This window comes from Nyctereutes procyonoides, unplaced genomic scaffold, assembly GCF_905146905.1.
Source record: "Nyctereutes procyonoides isolate TBG_1078 unplaced genomic scaffold, NYPRO_anot_genome, whole genome shotgun sequence".
Classification (NCBI taxonomy): Eukaryota; Metazoa; Chordata; class Mammalia; order Carnivora; family Canidae; genus Nyctereutes; species Nyctereutes procyonoides.
The window spans coordinates 41,260,463-41,277,675 of NW_026575125.1; positions in this window are offsets into that span (position 1 = coordinate 41,260,463).

The following is a 17,213-nucleotide window of genomic DNA, read 5'->3' on the forward strand; positions in this document are numbered from 1 at the left end:
AATTGTGTAGTTTTTAGGGTATAGATCCTTTACCTCTTTGGTTAGGTTTATTCCTAGGTATCTTATGCTTTTGGGTGCAATTGTAAATGGGATTGATTCCTTAATTTCTCTTTCTTCAGTTTCATTGTTAGTGTACAGAAATGCCACTGATTTCTGGGCGTTGATTTTGTATCCTGCCACATTGCCAAATTACTGTATGAGTTCTAACAATCTTGGGGTGGAGTTTTTTGGGTTTTCTATGTACAGTATCATGTCATCTACAAAGAGGGAGAGTTTGACTTCTTCTTTGCCCATTTGAATGCCTTTTATTTCTTTTTGTTGCCTGATTGCTGAGGCTAGGACTTCTAGTACTATGTTGAGTAGCAATGGTGAGAATGGACATCCCTGTCGTGTTCCTGATCTTAGGGGAAAGACTCCCAGTGTTTCCCCATTGAGAATGATATTTGCTGTGGGATTTTCATAGATGACTTTTAAGATGCTGAGGAGGGCAGCCCAGGTAGTTCAGCGGTTTAGCGCCACCTTCGGTCCAGGGTGTGATCCTGGAAACCCAGGATTGAGTCCCACATCAGGTTCCCTGCATGGAGCCTGTTTCTCCCTCTGCCTGTGTCTCTGCCTCTCTCTATTCTTGTGTCTCTCATGAATAAATAAATAAAATCTTTAAAAAATAATAAGATGCTGAGGAATGTTCCATCTATCTCTACACTCTGAAGAGTTTTGATTAGGAATGGATTTTGTCAAATTCTTTCTCTGCATCTATTGAGAGGATCATATGGTTCTTGTTTTTTCTCTTGTTGATGTGATCACGTTTATTGTTTTATGAGTGTTGAACCACCCTTGCATTCCCGGGGATAAATCTCACTTGGTCATGGTAATAATCTTCTTAATGTACTGTTGGATCCTATTGGCTAGTATCCTGTTGAGAATTTTTGCATCCCTGTTCATCAGGGATATTGGTCTATAATTCTCCTTTTTGTTGGGGTCTTTGTATGATTTTGTTTTGTTTTGTTTTTTCTTTGTCTGATTTTGGAATCAAGATGATGCTGGCCTCATAAGACGAGTTTGAAAAAAATGAGTTTGGAAGTATTCTGTCCCTTTCTATCCTTTGGAACAGCTTTAGTAGAATAGGTATTATTTCTTCTTTAAACGTTTGATAGAATTCCCCTGGGAAGCCATCTGGCCCTGGACTTCTGTGTCTTGGGAGGTTTTTGATGACTGCTTCAATTTCCTCCCTGGTTATTGGCCTGTTCAGGTTTTCTATTTCTTCCTGTTCCCGTTTTGGTAATTTGTGGTTTTCCAGAAATGCATCCATTCCTTCTAGATTGCCTAATTTATTGACGTATAGCTGCTCATAATACATTTTTTAAATCATTTCTATTTCCTTGGTGTTGGTTGTAATCTCTCCTCTTTCATTCATGATTTTATTAATTTGAGTCTTTTCTCTTTTCTGTTTAATAAGGTTGGCTAATGGTTTATCTATCTTATTAATTCTTTCAAAGAACTAACTCCTCCTGGTTTTGTTGATTTGTTCTACAGTTCTTCTGGTCTCTATTTCATTGAGTTCTACTCAAATCTTTATTTTCTCTCTTCTTCTGCTTGGCATAGGTTTTTTTTTTTTTTTTTTTGTGTAGGTTTTATTTGCTGTTCTGTTTCCAGTTCAGCATGTGAGGTTGTTAGCTTGTGTATTTGAGTTTTTTCCAATTTTTTGAGGGATACTTGTATTGGATGTATTTCCCTCTTAGAACTGCTTTTGCTGTATCCCAACATTTTTGAATGGTTGTATCTTCATTTTCATTAGTTTCCATGAATCTTTTTAATTTTTCTCTAATTTCCTGGCTGACCCATTCATCTTTTACTAGGATGCTCTTTAACCTCCACGTGTTTGAGTTTCTTCCAAATTTCTTCTTGTGATTGAGTTCTAGTTTCAAAGCATTGTGGTCTGAAAATATGCAGGGGACAATCCTAATCTTTTGGTATTAGTTGAGACGTGATTTGTGACCCAGTATGTGGTCTATTCTGGAGAAAGTTCCATGTACGCTTGAGAAGAATGTGTATTCTGTTGCAATAGGATGGAATGTTCTGTATATATCTGGGAAATATCTTTGGCCTAGTGTATCATTTAAGGCCCTTGTTTCTTTGGTGATGTTCTGCTTAGAAGATCTGTCATTTGCAGAAAGTGCTGTGTTGAAGTCTCCTACAATTAATGTATTATTATCTAAGTATGTCTTTACTTTGGTTATTAATTGATTGATATACTTGTAGCTCCCACATTAGAGGCATAAATATTCATGATTATTAGGTCCTCTTGTTGGATAGATCCTTTAAATATGATATATTGTCCCTCTTCATCTCTTACTACAGTCTTTGGGATAAACTTTAATTTATCTGATATGAGGATTGCTACCCCTGCTTTCTTTTGAGGACCATTTGAATGGTAAATGGTTCTCCAACCTTTCATTTTCAGGTTGTAGGTATCCTTAGGTTTAAAATGAGTCTCTTGTAGGTCACAAATAGATGGGTCTTGCTTTTTTATCCAGTCTGAAACCCTGCGTCTTTTGGTGGGATCATTTAGCCCATTCACGTTCAGAGTAACTATTGGAAGATATGAATTTAGTGTCATCACAATACCTATTCAGTCCCTGTTTTTGTGGCTTATTTCTTTGGGCTTCCTCTTTCTTTTACAGAGTCCCCCTTAATATTTCTTGCAGAGCTAGTTTGGTGGTCACATATTCTTTCAGTTTCTGCCTATCTTGGAAGCTCTTTATCTCTCCTATTCTGAATGAGAGCTTTGCTGGATAAAGTATTCTTGGCTGCATGTTCTTCTCATTTAGGACCCTGTATATATCCTACCAGCCCTTTCTGGCCTGCCAGGTCTCTGTGGAGAGGTCTGCTGGTAATCTAATATTTCTCCCCATATAAGTTAAGAATCTCTTGTCTCTGGCTTCTTTAAGGATCTCCTCTTTATCTTTGGAATTTGCAAGTTTCACTATTAAATGTCAAGGTGTTGAATGGTTTTTTATTAATTTTAGGGGGTACCTCTCTATCTCCTGGATCTGAATGCCTGTTTCCCTCCCCAAATTGGAGAAGTTCTCAGCTATGATTTGTTCAAATATGCTTTCTGGCCCTTTGTCCCTCTCGGCGCTTTCTGGGACCCCAATTATATATAGATTCTTCCTTCTGAGGCTATTATTTATTTCCCTTAACCTTTCCTCATGGTCTTTTAATTGTTTTTCTCTTCTTTCCTCAGCTTCCTTACTTACCAGCAACTTGTCTTCTATGTCACTCACTTTCTCTTCCACCTCATTAACCCTAGCAGTTAGGACATCCAGTTTGGATTGCATCTCATTTAATTGTTTTTTAATTTTGGCCTGATTAGATCTAAGTTCTGCAGTCATGAAGTCTCTTGAATATTTTATGCTTTTTTCCAGAGCCACCAGTAGCTTTATAATTATGCTTCTGAATTGGCTTTCTGATATCGAATTGTAATCCATATTCTGTAACTCTGTGGCAGAGAGTACTGTTTCTGATTCTTTATTTTGTGGTGAGCTCTTCCTTCTAGTCATTTTGCTCAGTGCAGAGTGGCTGTATGAATGGACTGAGTCAAGAATATTAACCACGACCTAAGTAAATTTCACCCTAGATGATTCTTCCTAGAAGCGAAAACCCTTCTCTCTGTAGCATTGCGGCTGTTCTCTCTTTAAATATCAGGTTGAATTCGTAGGTGTTCAGGATGATTTGAAAGCTATCTAGGTGGGGATCCCTGGGTGGCTCAGCGGTTTGGCACCTGCCTTCAGCTCTTGGCGTGATCCTGGGGTCCCCGGATCGAGTCCCATATTGGGCTCCCTGAGTGGAGTCTGCTTCTCCCTCTGCCTGTGTCTCTGCCTCTGTGTGTCTCTCATGAATAAATAAATAACATCTTAAAGAAAAAGAAAACTATCTAGGTAAGTTGGGGGGACTAGGTGAGTTGAGGAACCCTATTCTTCTACCATCTTGCCCCCAGTACCCACCCATGTTTTTAAAAAAAGATTTTATCTATTTATTTGAGAGAGAGAGAGAGAGGGAGAGAGAACACAAGCCAGGGAGGAGGGGTAGAGGGAGAGGGAGAAGCAGACTCCCCACTGAGCAGGGAGCCCAAAGTGGAGCTTGATCCCAAGACCACAAGATCATCACCTGACCTGTAGACAGACACTTAACTGACTCAGCCATCCAGGTACCCCTAGATCCACCCATGTTGTTGCCAATCTCAAGACCTCTTCCTTTTTCATGGCTGAGTATTATCCCATTGGTTATATCTACGTCTTCTTTCTCCATTCAACAGTTGATGGACACTTGGGTTTCTTCCATATATTGGCTATTGTAAATAATACTACAGTATACACAGTGTTGTATGTATTTTTTTGAATGACTGTTTTTATATCTTTGGGTAAATGGCCAGTAGTGAAATTACTGGATCATATGGTAGTTCTATTTGCAATCTTTTAGGGAACCTCCATACTGTTTTCCACAGGGGCTGCATCACTGTGTGTTAATTATATTTCAATAAACAAACAAAACAAACAAAAAACAACATTAGACCTGCATTTAGTAGAAATTGGCAAATTTCTCTAAGGCCTGACTCCTTGGCCCACTTTCCAGCTTCTCAAAGGGGAAACTACTTTGAATTCATGTAATTGATTCTTTTGCTACCTCCCATCTGTAAATTACATACATATATTGCTCGTTTGTTCTTTGGCAGGCATTGTGTTTCATCTTTCTAGCACAGGAGATAAGGATTTAGCTTTCTCCCATGCATGCCACCCCCTCTGTATTCACACCCTTACTTCCCGAGCTCCAACCTCCTAATATGATTGTGTAACTTGGTTAGATCTATGGTCAGTATTTATTTTTTTTGACCATGTAAGCTATTCACAGCTAAGCCATGTTGTGTGGTTTGATTATTTTTCCTTTCCTGCTCATCTTTTCGTTTCCCTTACCATTAATAATTGTCTGGTTTAGGGGTTTGTTTAGTTTTTTGTATACTTACCAATAACTGAACTTGGAATTCTTCCTAGTGGCATAAATTTTATAAACATTTTCCACATATTAGCTAATAATAATAATAATAATAATAGCCGCGAACACTTATGTAACAGGTAGCACTGTTGGCACTCCACATATACCCCACAACCACCTGATAAGAAAGGTAATCTGAGTTTTCCCTGTTTTACTATTTGAGAATACGTAAGCACAGAAAGTTTAAGTACCAGTGCAGGTAAAACCTACTGTTCTCCCTCCTGTGAGTCTGCTTACTCTTGCACACAGCACTTCACCTCTGACACTTCTGATCACCAAATGTATGGAGGGTTTTCCCCACACCATGCGATTCTCTGTGACACCAGAAGGAGTGTCCTACAATTTAATTCATTCTGACATGATCTACCTAGACAGAGGGTCAGATCCCACAGTTTAAGGACTCAGTCCCACAAGACTACCTCCTTCCCCTACATCAGATGAGAATCCTAAGTCCCAGGTTGTCACCTGTGCTTCTGACTGATGGGCTATAAATCAGAGGTTCCTATGATCCCCTATTTGGGTTTGATTAATTTGCTAGAGTGGTGTACAGAACTCAGGAAAACAGTTTGTTTTATTTTTTTTAAGTTTTTATTTTGGGATGCCTGGGTGGCCCAGCGGATGTGTGCCTGCCTTTGGCTTGGGTCATGATCCTAGGATTTGGGATTGAGTCCCATATCAGGCTCCCTGTGAGGAACCCGTTTCTCCTTCTGCCTGTGTCCCTGCCTCTCTCTCTGTCTCTCATGAATAAATAAATAAATCTTTAAAAAAATAAAATAAAATATTTTATTTTTCTATTTATTTGAGTGAGAGAAAGAGAGAGCAGAGGGAAAGGCAGAGGGAGAGGAAGAGAATCCCAAGCAGACTTCCCACAGAGCTTGGAGACCCACTCAGGACATGATCTCACGACCTTGAGATCATGACCTGAGCTGGAATCAAGATTTGGTTGCCCAACTGACTGAGCCACCCAGGTGCCCCAGGAAAACAGTTTATTATAAAGGATTATGATAAAGGATACAGATGAACAGCCATATGGAAGAGACTGGTTAGTGTTAGTTATGGGGAAAGGGGGCAGAGCTTCCATGCCCTCTTCCAGGTGGCATTCTCTGAGCATCTCCACACATTCGCCAACTCAGAATCTCTCTGTACCCCATATTCTTGGGATTTTATAGAGGCTTCACCATTTAGCCATGGCTACTCATTAACTCCATTTCCAGCCTTTCTCCTTTTTCGAGAGAATGGGAGGTGGGGCTGAAACTCCCAAGAGTCTAATCATGGCTTGATCTTTCCAGTGACCAGCCCTCATCTGAGAGACCACCCACTGTTGCCTTATTATTATTTTTTAAAGGTTTTTTTGTTGCCTCATTAGAATAAAAGACACTCTCATCACCCAGGCAATTACAAGAGTTTCAGGAGCCCTGTGTCAAGAACCAGGGTCAAAGACCAAATATTAGAACAAAAGGTGCTAGAAGTGCTCTTATCACTTAGGAAATTACAAGGGGTTTTGGAGCTCTGTGCCAGGAACTGGGAGCAGAAACCAAAATATATTTTCTATTATCTCATGTCACCCCAAATCACAGGCTAGAAACTACTGGTCCTGGGATTTGAATCCAGGTAATCTGGCCCCAAGTCCATTCTTTCACATAATAAATGTAAGTTATTCATTCCACCTGCTGAAGAAATCTCTTCTGCAGCTCTCTGACCTGCCCTGGACTGAACTGATTGTCCTACACTTGACCATCCACTCCAATCCTCGAAGCCAGTGAGGTCACTGCTCTGGGTCAGCTTACTGGATGTCCCTCCAGACCATTTTCTATATATTTACATGTATACTGTACATAGAAAAATGCATAGTTTGTGGTTTTTCCTTTTATGGGAATATTCTTATTTCCCTGCCAATTGATTTTCTAATTAAAAATATAGGTTGAGGGGCACCTGGGTGGCTCAATGGTTGAGTGTCTGCCTTTGGCTCAGATCATGATCCAGGATCCTGGGATCAAGTCCTGAATCAGGCTCTCTGCAGAGGGCCTACATCTCCCTCTGTCTATGTCTCTGCCTCTCTCTGTATCTCTCATGAATAAATAAATAAAATCTTTAAAAAATATATAGAGATCAGAGAGTTTTCCATATTGATACATATAAAGCTACCTGTGGTATTCAGAATAATGACTCCTTCAAAGATATCCACATCAAAATCCCTGGAATCTAGGAATATGTGCCCTTATATGGCAAAAGGGACTTGCATATATGATAAGATTAATTATCTTATAACAAGATGATTCTGGTTTATTTGGGTGATCCTAATATAATCACAAGCCTCCTTATAAGAGAGAAGCAGAGATGCCTGGCTGGCTCAGTCACTAAAGCATGCAGCTCTTGATTTGGGGGTTGTGAGGTCAAGCCCCACACTGGGTGTAGAGATTACTGTAAAAATAAGTAAACTTAAAAAAAAAAAAACAAGAGGGGATCCTTGGGTGGCTCAGCGGTTTGGCACCTGCCTTTGGCCCAGGGCATGATCCTGGAGTCCCGGGATCAAGTCCTGCATCGGGCTCCCAGCATGGAGCCTGCTTCTCCCTCTGCCTGTATCTCTGCCTCTCTCTTTCTATGTCTATCATGAATGAATAAATAAATCTTTAAAAACAAACAAACAAAAAAAACAAGAGACCAAAATGGGCATTCTTAGCAGATAAATAGAAATTTAAAAGAAAGAGAGAAAAGTAGAAGAGGGAGGGAGGAAGACACACACACACACACAGAGAGAGAGAGATTCCTTTTTTTTTAAGATTTATTTATTTATTTATTTATTCATGAGAGATGCAGAGAGAGAGGCAGAGACACAGAGGAAGAAGCAGGCTCCATGCCGGGAGCCCAATGTGGGCCTGGATCCCAGGACCCCAGGATCACTCCCTGGGCTGAAGGCAGGCGCTAAACCGCTGAGCCACCCAGGGATCCCTGAGAGAGAGATTCCTATGTTGATCTTTTGAAGATGAAAAATGGGATCATACGCCAAGGAATGCTTGTAGGTGACCTCTAGAAGGTGGGAAGGGCAAGAAAATGAATTCTTCCCTTGAGCCTGTAGAAGGAATGCAGCCTTGGGAACACCTTAAGTTTAGCCCTGGAGACCTGTTTAGAACTTTCATGCTATTTCAAACCACAAACTGTGGTAATTTGTCACAGTAGCAAAAGGAAATGAATATACTCATTACGTCACCATTTTTAATTGCTACATTGTCAGGACTCCATAGGAGGGGAATGCCATTGTTTTGCCATTTCCCTATTAGTGAACTTTTAGGTCATTTCTAAGTTTTCATTGGAATGCTCAGCAAATTCCTTGGTACATGATTCTGTGGGTATCCATGTGAATCTTTTATTAAGAGAATGAGTATCTAGAAATAGAATTCCTAGGACAAAGATGGGCACTATTAATTTTAATAAAACTGCCTGATTCTGGGTACCTGGGTCTGACTTTTGATTTTGGCTCATGTCATGATTCCAGGGTCGTGAGATGGATCCCTGCATGTGGGGCTCCGTGCTCGGTGGGGAGTCTGCTTAAGATTTCCCCTCCCTCTGCCCCTCCCCATATCTCTCTAAAATAAATGAATACATCTTTTTCTGAAAACCTACCCATTTATTCTCCAAAAGGCAGAACCAGTGTATGTTTATGAGTGGATGATTCTGCCAATTACATAGTCTCTCTCCAATGTTGCATACATTGTTTAGATCAAGCAAAGCTGGGGTGCCTGTGTGGCTCAGTTGATTGAGTGTCTACCTTCTGCTCATATCATGATCCTAGGGTTCATTGGGTCATGATCTTAGGGTCCACTGGGTCATGATCCTAGGGTCCATTGGTCGAGTCCCACATTGGGACTCCCTGCTCTGCAGGGAGCCTGCTTTTCTCTCTCCCTCTACCTGCTGCTCCCCCTGCTTGTGCTTTCTCTCTCTCTCTCTGTCAAATAAATAAATAAAATATTTAGATCAAGCAAAATGAAATCTTTTTTTGTTTTAATTTGCATGTCTTTAAATACCTCTGTGCTTCTCTAGTGTTGAGCATAATTTCCTAAATCAATTGTTAAAGCTCATTGAACCGTACACTAAAACAAGTCAATTTTATTGTATGCAAATTTTAAAATAATAATAATAATATCTTTGCATAAGAAAAATAAATTGATTTTCTATAAATCATCATATCACTTACCTGTTTTTCTACTGGGTTAAAAAAAAATCTTCCTGTTGGTTGGTTGGAATTCTTGATTTTGGATACCAACCTTCATTATACTTTTGCAGTTTATCTTTCAATGTTATTTGTAATCTTCTATTGTGCAGGAATTTTGAACTTAGATGGGATAATATTTGTCAATATATTTCCTTATAGCTTTTGTATTTTATATCTTACTGTGGAAAGCCTTCTATCAGCTGAGATTATTTAATGATGTTCTATAATGTCATCCAACATTTTTATAGCCAGCATTTTCCACCTAGAGTGTAGTTTTATTTTTCTTATGCAAAGATATTATTATTTTAATATTTGCATACAGTAAAATTGATTTGTTTTAGCATACGGTTCAATGAGCTTTAACACATATATTGAATCACATAACCACCATGGAAATCTGTATACACAACAGTTTTCTGTCTTAAAAAATTTTCTCATGCTTCTCCTTTATAATCAAACCTCTCCCTCATCCCACCCCTTGACAACCACTGATCTGTCTCCATCCTTATAGTTTTGTTTTTACCAGAATGCAATATAACTGGAATCATTAGGAACCTTTCTTTAGGTTACAGTATATAACATTGTGAGTCTGGGCTCTTTCACTCAGCATATTTTTTTAAAGATTTTATTTATTTATTCATGAGAGACACACACACACAGAGGCAGAGACACAGGCAGAGGGAGAAGCAGGCTCCATGCAGGAAGCCTGACATGGGACTCGATCCCAGGTCTCCAGGATCACACCCTGGGCTGAAGGCGGCGCTAAACTGCTGAGCCACCCAGGCTGCCCATAATATTTTAAAATTCACCCATGTTGATGCATGTATCAATGGTTCATTCCTTTTTATTGCTGACCATACTCAGCATGGTTTGCATGTTCTGTTGTATGAAATCCCAGTTTGTTTACACGTTTATCATTGAAAGACATTTGGGTTGTTTCCAGTTTGGGGCAAGTATGGATAGGCCTGTAATCAACATTCTTGTACTGGTTTCTGTGTACAGCTAAGTTTTCATTCCTCTACGCCCTAGGCCAGCAAACTACATATAACCTGGGAGCCAACACCAGTCCACTGCCTGTTTTTGTAAATAAAGTTTTATTGGAACCAGACACACTCATTTGGTGGTGTGTTGGTTGCCTTTCTGCTATAATGGCAGAGTTGAGTTAGTTGTGACAGAGCCTGTATGGTGCACAAAGTCTAAAATATTTCCTGCCTGGCCCTATACAGAACAAGTTTACTGACCTCTGGAGTTCATAAATAATTTTATGAGGTTGCTTTACCAAGTTCTTCACTCTGGGGAGGGAGAGAGGGAGGCCCAGAGCTCCACCTACTGGAAAGGAAGTTTCCCCTCCCTCAGAGTTGGGGCTCCTATGAGGTCTCCTATGGCCTCTGCTTATGGCACCATGATATTGTTTGGAGGCCTAGGCACAGGAGGGCAGAGAAAATAAAAATAAAATTAAAAATAAAATAAAAGTAAAAATTAAATGGTGGGGGATCTCTACACTCTTTCTGAGCATGGGTTTCTCTTTTCTATTCCTCACACCAGAACTGAAGGACTTCTCTGGGATCCTTTTCTGTACCACAGTCCTCACTTCCCATTTCAATCAGATTTAGCTCAGGCTGGATGGGAAGAAAATGGTAAACTCACTGTCATTTCATCAGTACCTCAGATTCGGGTTTCCTTCTCTGTTTTACTTTTCAGAACTCTCAAAGAGCTGGTTCGTGCATTTTGCTCAGGTTTTTTTTTTTTTTAAGATTTTATTTTTTTATTCATGAGAAACACAGAGAGGCAGAGACATAGGCAGAGGGAGAAGCAGACTCCCTGTGGGAAGCCTGATGTGGGACTCGATCCCGGGACCCCAGGATCACCACCTGAGCCAAAGGCAGATGCTCAACCACTGAGCCACCCACGCATCCTTGCTCAGGTTTTATAGCCAAAATAAATCTGTGAAGTCTGTTTCCCCTACAAGGTGTACAGCCACTGATGACTACTGGGGTCTGTTTTGTTTTTTGTACTTTAGATGGCTTTCAAGGGGTCACCCCTTTCTATACAGCTTAGTATCCAGCCACAGATGGATCAGAACACGTCAAGCCATGTTTGACTCACTTTACTGCTGGACTGTACATTCAAACCTCAGGCCCTTGACAGGTCTGCCCTGGCTTTTATTTTTCACTGGGTTTGCTCATATCTCCTATGTGTCCACAGGCTCAGTAAGCCAGAGACAATGTGGGTGATTTGGGTTTGTTCTGATCTCTGCTGCACATGCGCATAGCCTCCAGTCTGCCCAAGACCTAGGGAGTTTATCAGGTCTCCTGTTGGTATCTCACCTCCTAGACCTCTGCGTTCAATTCCCAGTAGACCAGTCCATTGCCTACCCCCAACTGGCTGTCCGGTCCTGCTAATGTCACTGCTGGTCCCCCTCCCTTTTCTTGCTGCTGAGAGAGTCATTTAAACTGGCCATGCTCCAAGTCATGTTAACCGCCCCTAGCAGCTACAGTAAAGCTTTTTCCTGGCCTGCTCTGCCCTGTTCAAACTACTGTACCAACAGCACCGGAGGAGGGATTGGACCCCTACTGGATAAACATCACAAACTGTGGCTGCTTTGAGCCACAGTCAAACAGTTTTGATGAATAAAACACTTCTCAATTTGCAGTGTGCATTTGGTCTAATTCCAGGGGACCAAAGTGGTTGTTTTTGACAGTTTTTTTTTCTCCAGCTTTTGGAGTTGCTTTTTGGGGCGAGAATTCATCAAGTTGATCGTGCCAGAAGCAAACATCTCCCTTAAGTTTTTATACAAGCAAAAAGTAATAGAAGAAAGCAGTGTAGCTGCCACCAGACCAAAACTTCAAATAGTAATCAAGATGGTCCACAGGGGCAGGAAGCTTGTCTTTTCACAGATATCCTGAAAACGAAACATCTATTGCCTGCTACTAGCAAGACCAAGACTCCACACTTTTGTATCAACCACACACTCCTTCTGAACATGACTATACCCCACCATTATCTTGCGCTGTATTTCAGAACTGAATTTCCGTGACCTTTAGCCTCTAGAAACCCAGTCACTTTCCCAAATTGGAACGTGTAGGCCAACAGTGAACTGTGTAACCAGACCCAATTGCTTACACAACATTTCATCTACTTTATTATATTTTCCAACCTTTCCACTTCATTTTATTATTATTCTTTAAAAGATTTTATTTATTTATTCATGAGAGACACACACACAGAGGCAGAGACACAGGCAGAGGGAGAAGCAGGCTCCATGCAGGGAGCCCGATGTGGGACTCGATCCCAGGACCCCTGGAACAGACCCTGGGCTGAAGGCAGATACTCAACCGCTGAGCCACCCAGGCGTCCCGTGCTCTGAGGTATTAACCTGAATGAATCAAAAACTTCCATCCACACCAAAACCTAGGCAACAATGCCTATGGTAGCTTTAATCATAATTGCTGATACTGGAAGCAGCCAAAATGTCCTTCAAAAGGTGAATGAAAAAAACAAACCACATGGTGCATCCACATGATGCAATATTATTCAATTATTTTTAAAAAGCTATTAAGCCATGAAAGAACTTTTTCTTTAAAATTTTTTTAGATTTATTTTTATTTTTTATTTTATTTACTTAGTTTTTAGAGAGGGAGGAGAGGCTGAGAGAGGGAGTGAGAATCTCAAGCAGGCTTCATGCCCAATTCAGAGCCTGATTCAGAGCTTGATGCAGGGTTTGATCTCAAGACCCTGAGATTATGACCTGAGCCGAAATCAAGAGTTGGACCCTTAACTGACTGAGCCACTGGGGCGCCCCTACACGGAGGAACTTTAAATACATATTGCTCAATGAAAGAAGCAAATCTGTAAAGGCTACATTCTGTATGGTTCCAATTATATGACATTCTGGAAAAGGCAAAACAATAGAGACGTGTATACCCACGTTCATGGCAGCACTATTCTCAATTGCTAAGAGGTACAAGCAACTCAGATGTCCATGGATGGGTGAGTGGATAAACAAAGTGTGGTATATACATATAATGAGATATTACTCAGCGTTAGAAAGGCAGTGAAATTCTGACACACGCTACAACATGGGTGAACCTTGAGGACCTTATGCTAAGTGAAATAAATCAGTCACAAAAATACAAACATTGTAGGATTTCACTTTCATGAGGTATATAAAATAGTCAAATTCATAGAAATAGAAAGTAGAATGGTGGTTACCAGAAGCTGGGGGTGAGGAGGAGGGAATGAGGAGTTGTCTAATGAGGGCAGAGTTTCAGTTTTGCAAGATGAAAAAGTTCTTGAGATCTGTTGCACAACAATGTGGATATACTTCGCACTACTGAACTGTGTGCCTAAAATGGTTACGATGGCGTATTTTTACGTTACGTGTTCTTTACCACAATAAAAAATGTTTTAGGGCAGCCCTGGTGGTGCAGCGGTTTAGCGCTGCCTGCAGCCCAGGGTGTGATCCTGGAGACCCGGAATCGAGTCCCGCGTCGGGCTCCCTGCATAGAGCCTGCTTCTCCCTCTGCCTGTGTCTCTGCCTCTCTCTCTCTCTGAATAAAATAAATAAATAAATAAATAAATATTAAAAAAAAAATAATACAAAAAATGTTTTTAAAAATGGTAGTAAAAAGATCAGTGGTTGCCAGAGTTGCATGGGGGGGGGGAGGGTGAACAGGTGGAACAAGGGGAGGTTTGGGGCTATGAAACTATTCTGTATGATGCTCTCATTCTAGATATATGTCATCATCCATTTGTCAAAACTCCTAGAACTGTACAAAGCCAAGAGTAAGCCATAATGTAAGCCATGGACTTCAGTTAATAATTAGGTATCAACATTAACTTATGAGTTGTAACAAACACATCACACAAATGCAAGATCTTACTAACAAGTGAAACTGTGAGCCGTGGAGAGAGGGGGTATATGGGAACTGTGCACTATCTGACCAACTTTTAAAAAGATTTTATTTATTTATTTATTTATTCATGAGAGACACAGAGAGAGGCAGAGACGTAGGCAGAGGGAGAAGCAGGCTTCCTGCAAGAAGCCCAGTATGGAACTCCATCCCAGGACCCCAGGATCACGCCCTGAAGCCAAAGGCAGACGCTCAACCACTAAGCCACCCAGGCATCCCTATCTGATCAATTTTTTGCAAATCCAAAACTGTTTTTAAAAATAAAGCTTATTAAGTTAAAATATTAATGCAAATGGTATTGATCATACAGTTAGTTGGATTATTTCTGTTTTGTGAAGTATACGTCACAAAAAATCTGTTTTGTGAAGATTCTCTGATGTTACTTAGCCTCTCATGGTGCTTATCCATCAGTATCAGACACCTATGCTGCCTCCAAACAATCTAGATCCTCATCTATGTCCACTGTGAGGACAAGATTTGCCCTGGGGATATTTGCTGAGGTGTCAGATTTCTAAGTCATAGGACTTAGCTATACTTAAATAAGCAATGCCAGATGGCGCTCTCAAAGGGCTGCTGTCACCCACTGGGCATGGAGTTGGTCTGTTCCCTCATTCCTGCCAAAATGTGACATGATCCAGCTCTCCAATTTATGATGACTTCATGGGTGTAAATAATATATCACACTTGTTTTATTTATTTTTATTTTTTAAAGATTCCATTTATTTATTTGAGAGAAAGAGGGCGAGAGAGAGAGAGAGAGAGAGAGAGAGAGAGAGAGAGAATGAGTGGAGGGGAGGGGCAGAGGGAGAAGGAGAAACAGGATTCCACTGAGCAGGGAGTCTGATGTGGGACTTGATCCCAGGACCCTGGGACCATGACCTGAGCCGAAGGCAGATGCTCAACTGCTGAGCCACTCAAGTGCCCCAAGTCCCTTTTGTCGTGGTTACTGATTTGCAGAAGTTCCTTGGATATACTAGATATTGTCCTTGGTTGCTGTCAGACATTTAAATACCTTCTCCCAATTTTCATGTGTCTATCAGCTTTGTCTAGGGCCCCTTGATTGAGCAGGAAGTCTTCTGAAATCGATGATATTTACCACATTTTTGCCTTATAAGCTGTACTTTTGTGATTTTCTTTAAGAAAGACTATACCCATCCTAAGCAGATTTTTACCTTCAGCCTTGATATAATGGACATACAACACTATATAAGTTTAGGGTGTAGGGCACGTTGACTTGATACATTTATATATCGCAAAATCATTACCACCTTGGCAGTAGCTACCACCTCCATCCCGTCAGACAGTTACCAATTCTTTTTTGTGGTGAGAACATTTAAGATCTACACTCTTAGCGCAATATGAAAGTATACGATACAGTTTCATTAGTTAGAATCACCATTCCGTACATTGGATGCCCAGATTTTATTAATCTTCTAACTGGGAGTTTGTACCTTTTAACCAATATCACCCTGTTTTCCCTCACCCCTCCAGCCTCTGGTAACCACCATTTTACTCTCTGGTTCTCTGAGTTTGGCCTTTTAAGATTCCTCGTGCAAGTGAGATCATACACTAGCTATCTTCCTTTGTCTTAGCATAATGCCCTTAAATTTCTTTCTTTTTTTAAAACAAGGTTTTATTTATTTATCATGAGAGATAGAAAGAGAGAGAGAGAGAGACAGAGAGAGAAGCAGGCTCCATGCAGGGAACCTGAGGTGGGACTCGATCCCGGGTCTCCAGGATCACACCCTGGGCTGAAGGCGGTGCTAAACCACTGGGCCACCAGGGCTGCCCTGCCCTTAAATTTCATCCGTGTTGCTGCAGATGGCAAGATTTCCTTCTTTCTCATGGCTGAATAATATTTCATTATATATGGCTCCCTGCAAGGAGCCCGATGTGGGACTCGATCCCAGGACCCTGGGATCATGACCTGAGTCAAAGGCAGATGCTCAACTGCTGAGCCACCCAGGCATCCCTCTATTTTTTTATTTTTTGAGGAACCTCTATGCTGTTTGCTTTAGGCTTTACTAGTTTATACCCCCACTAGCAGTGCATGAGGGTTCCCCTTTAGCCACATCCTCACCAACACTTATCCCTGGTCTTCTTGATGACAGCCATTCTAACTAGTGTGAGGTGATATCTCATTGTGGTTTTAATTTGCAGTTTCCTGATGATTGATGTCAAACGCCTTTTCACATACCTGTCAGCTATCTGGATGTCTTCTGTGGAACACTGTCTACTCAGTTCCTCTGTCTACTTTTTAATTGGGATGTTATTTTTTTGCTATTAAGCTGTATTTGTTCCGTATGTAGTTCGGATATTAACCCCTTATCAGATATGTCATTTGCAAACACTTTCTTCCATTACTTAGGTTGCTTTTTCATTTTGTTTGATCATTTACTTTGCTGTGCAGAAGATTTTTAGTGTGATATAGTGCCATTTATTCATTTTTCGTTTTGTTGCTCATGCTTTTGCTGTTGTATCCAGAAAATTGTTGCTGAGACCAATGTCAAGGAGTTGTTTTTCCCCTGTTTTCTTCTAGGAGTTTTAGTTTCAGGCCTTAAACTTAAGTCTTTAATCCATTTCAAGTTAATTATTGTGACAGTGGAAGACAGGAGTCCACTTGGGTTCTTCTGCATGTGAGTATCCAGTTTTCTTGGCACCATTTACTCAAAAGACTATCCTTCCCCCTTGAGTATTCTAAGTTCACATGTAGAATATTAGTTGATTGTTTATGCACAGTTTTTTTTCTGGGCCCTCTATTCTGTTACATTGATCTAGGTGTCTATTTTTATGCCACTACCATACTGTTTTAATTACTACAGCCTTATAGTATAGTTTGAAATCAGGGAGTGTGATGCCTCCAGCTTTGTTCTTCTTTCTCAAGACTGCTTTGGTTATATGGGGTCTTTTGTGGCTCCATACAAATTTTAGGATTGTTTTTTCTAATTCTGCGAAAAATTCCATTGGAATTTTGATAAGGATTGCATTGAAATTTGTAGATTGCTTTGGGTAATATGGACATTTTAATAATATTAATTCTT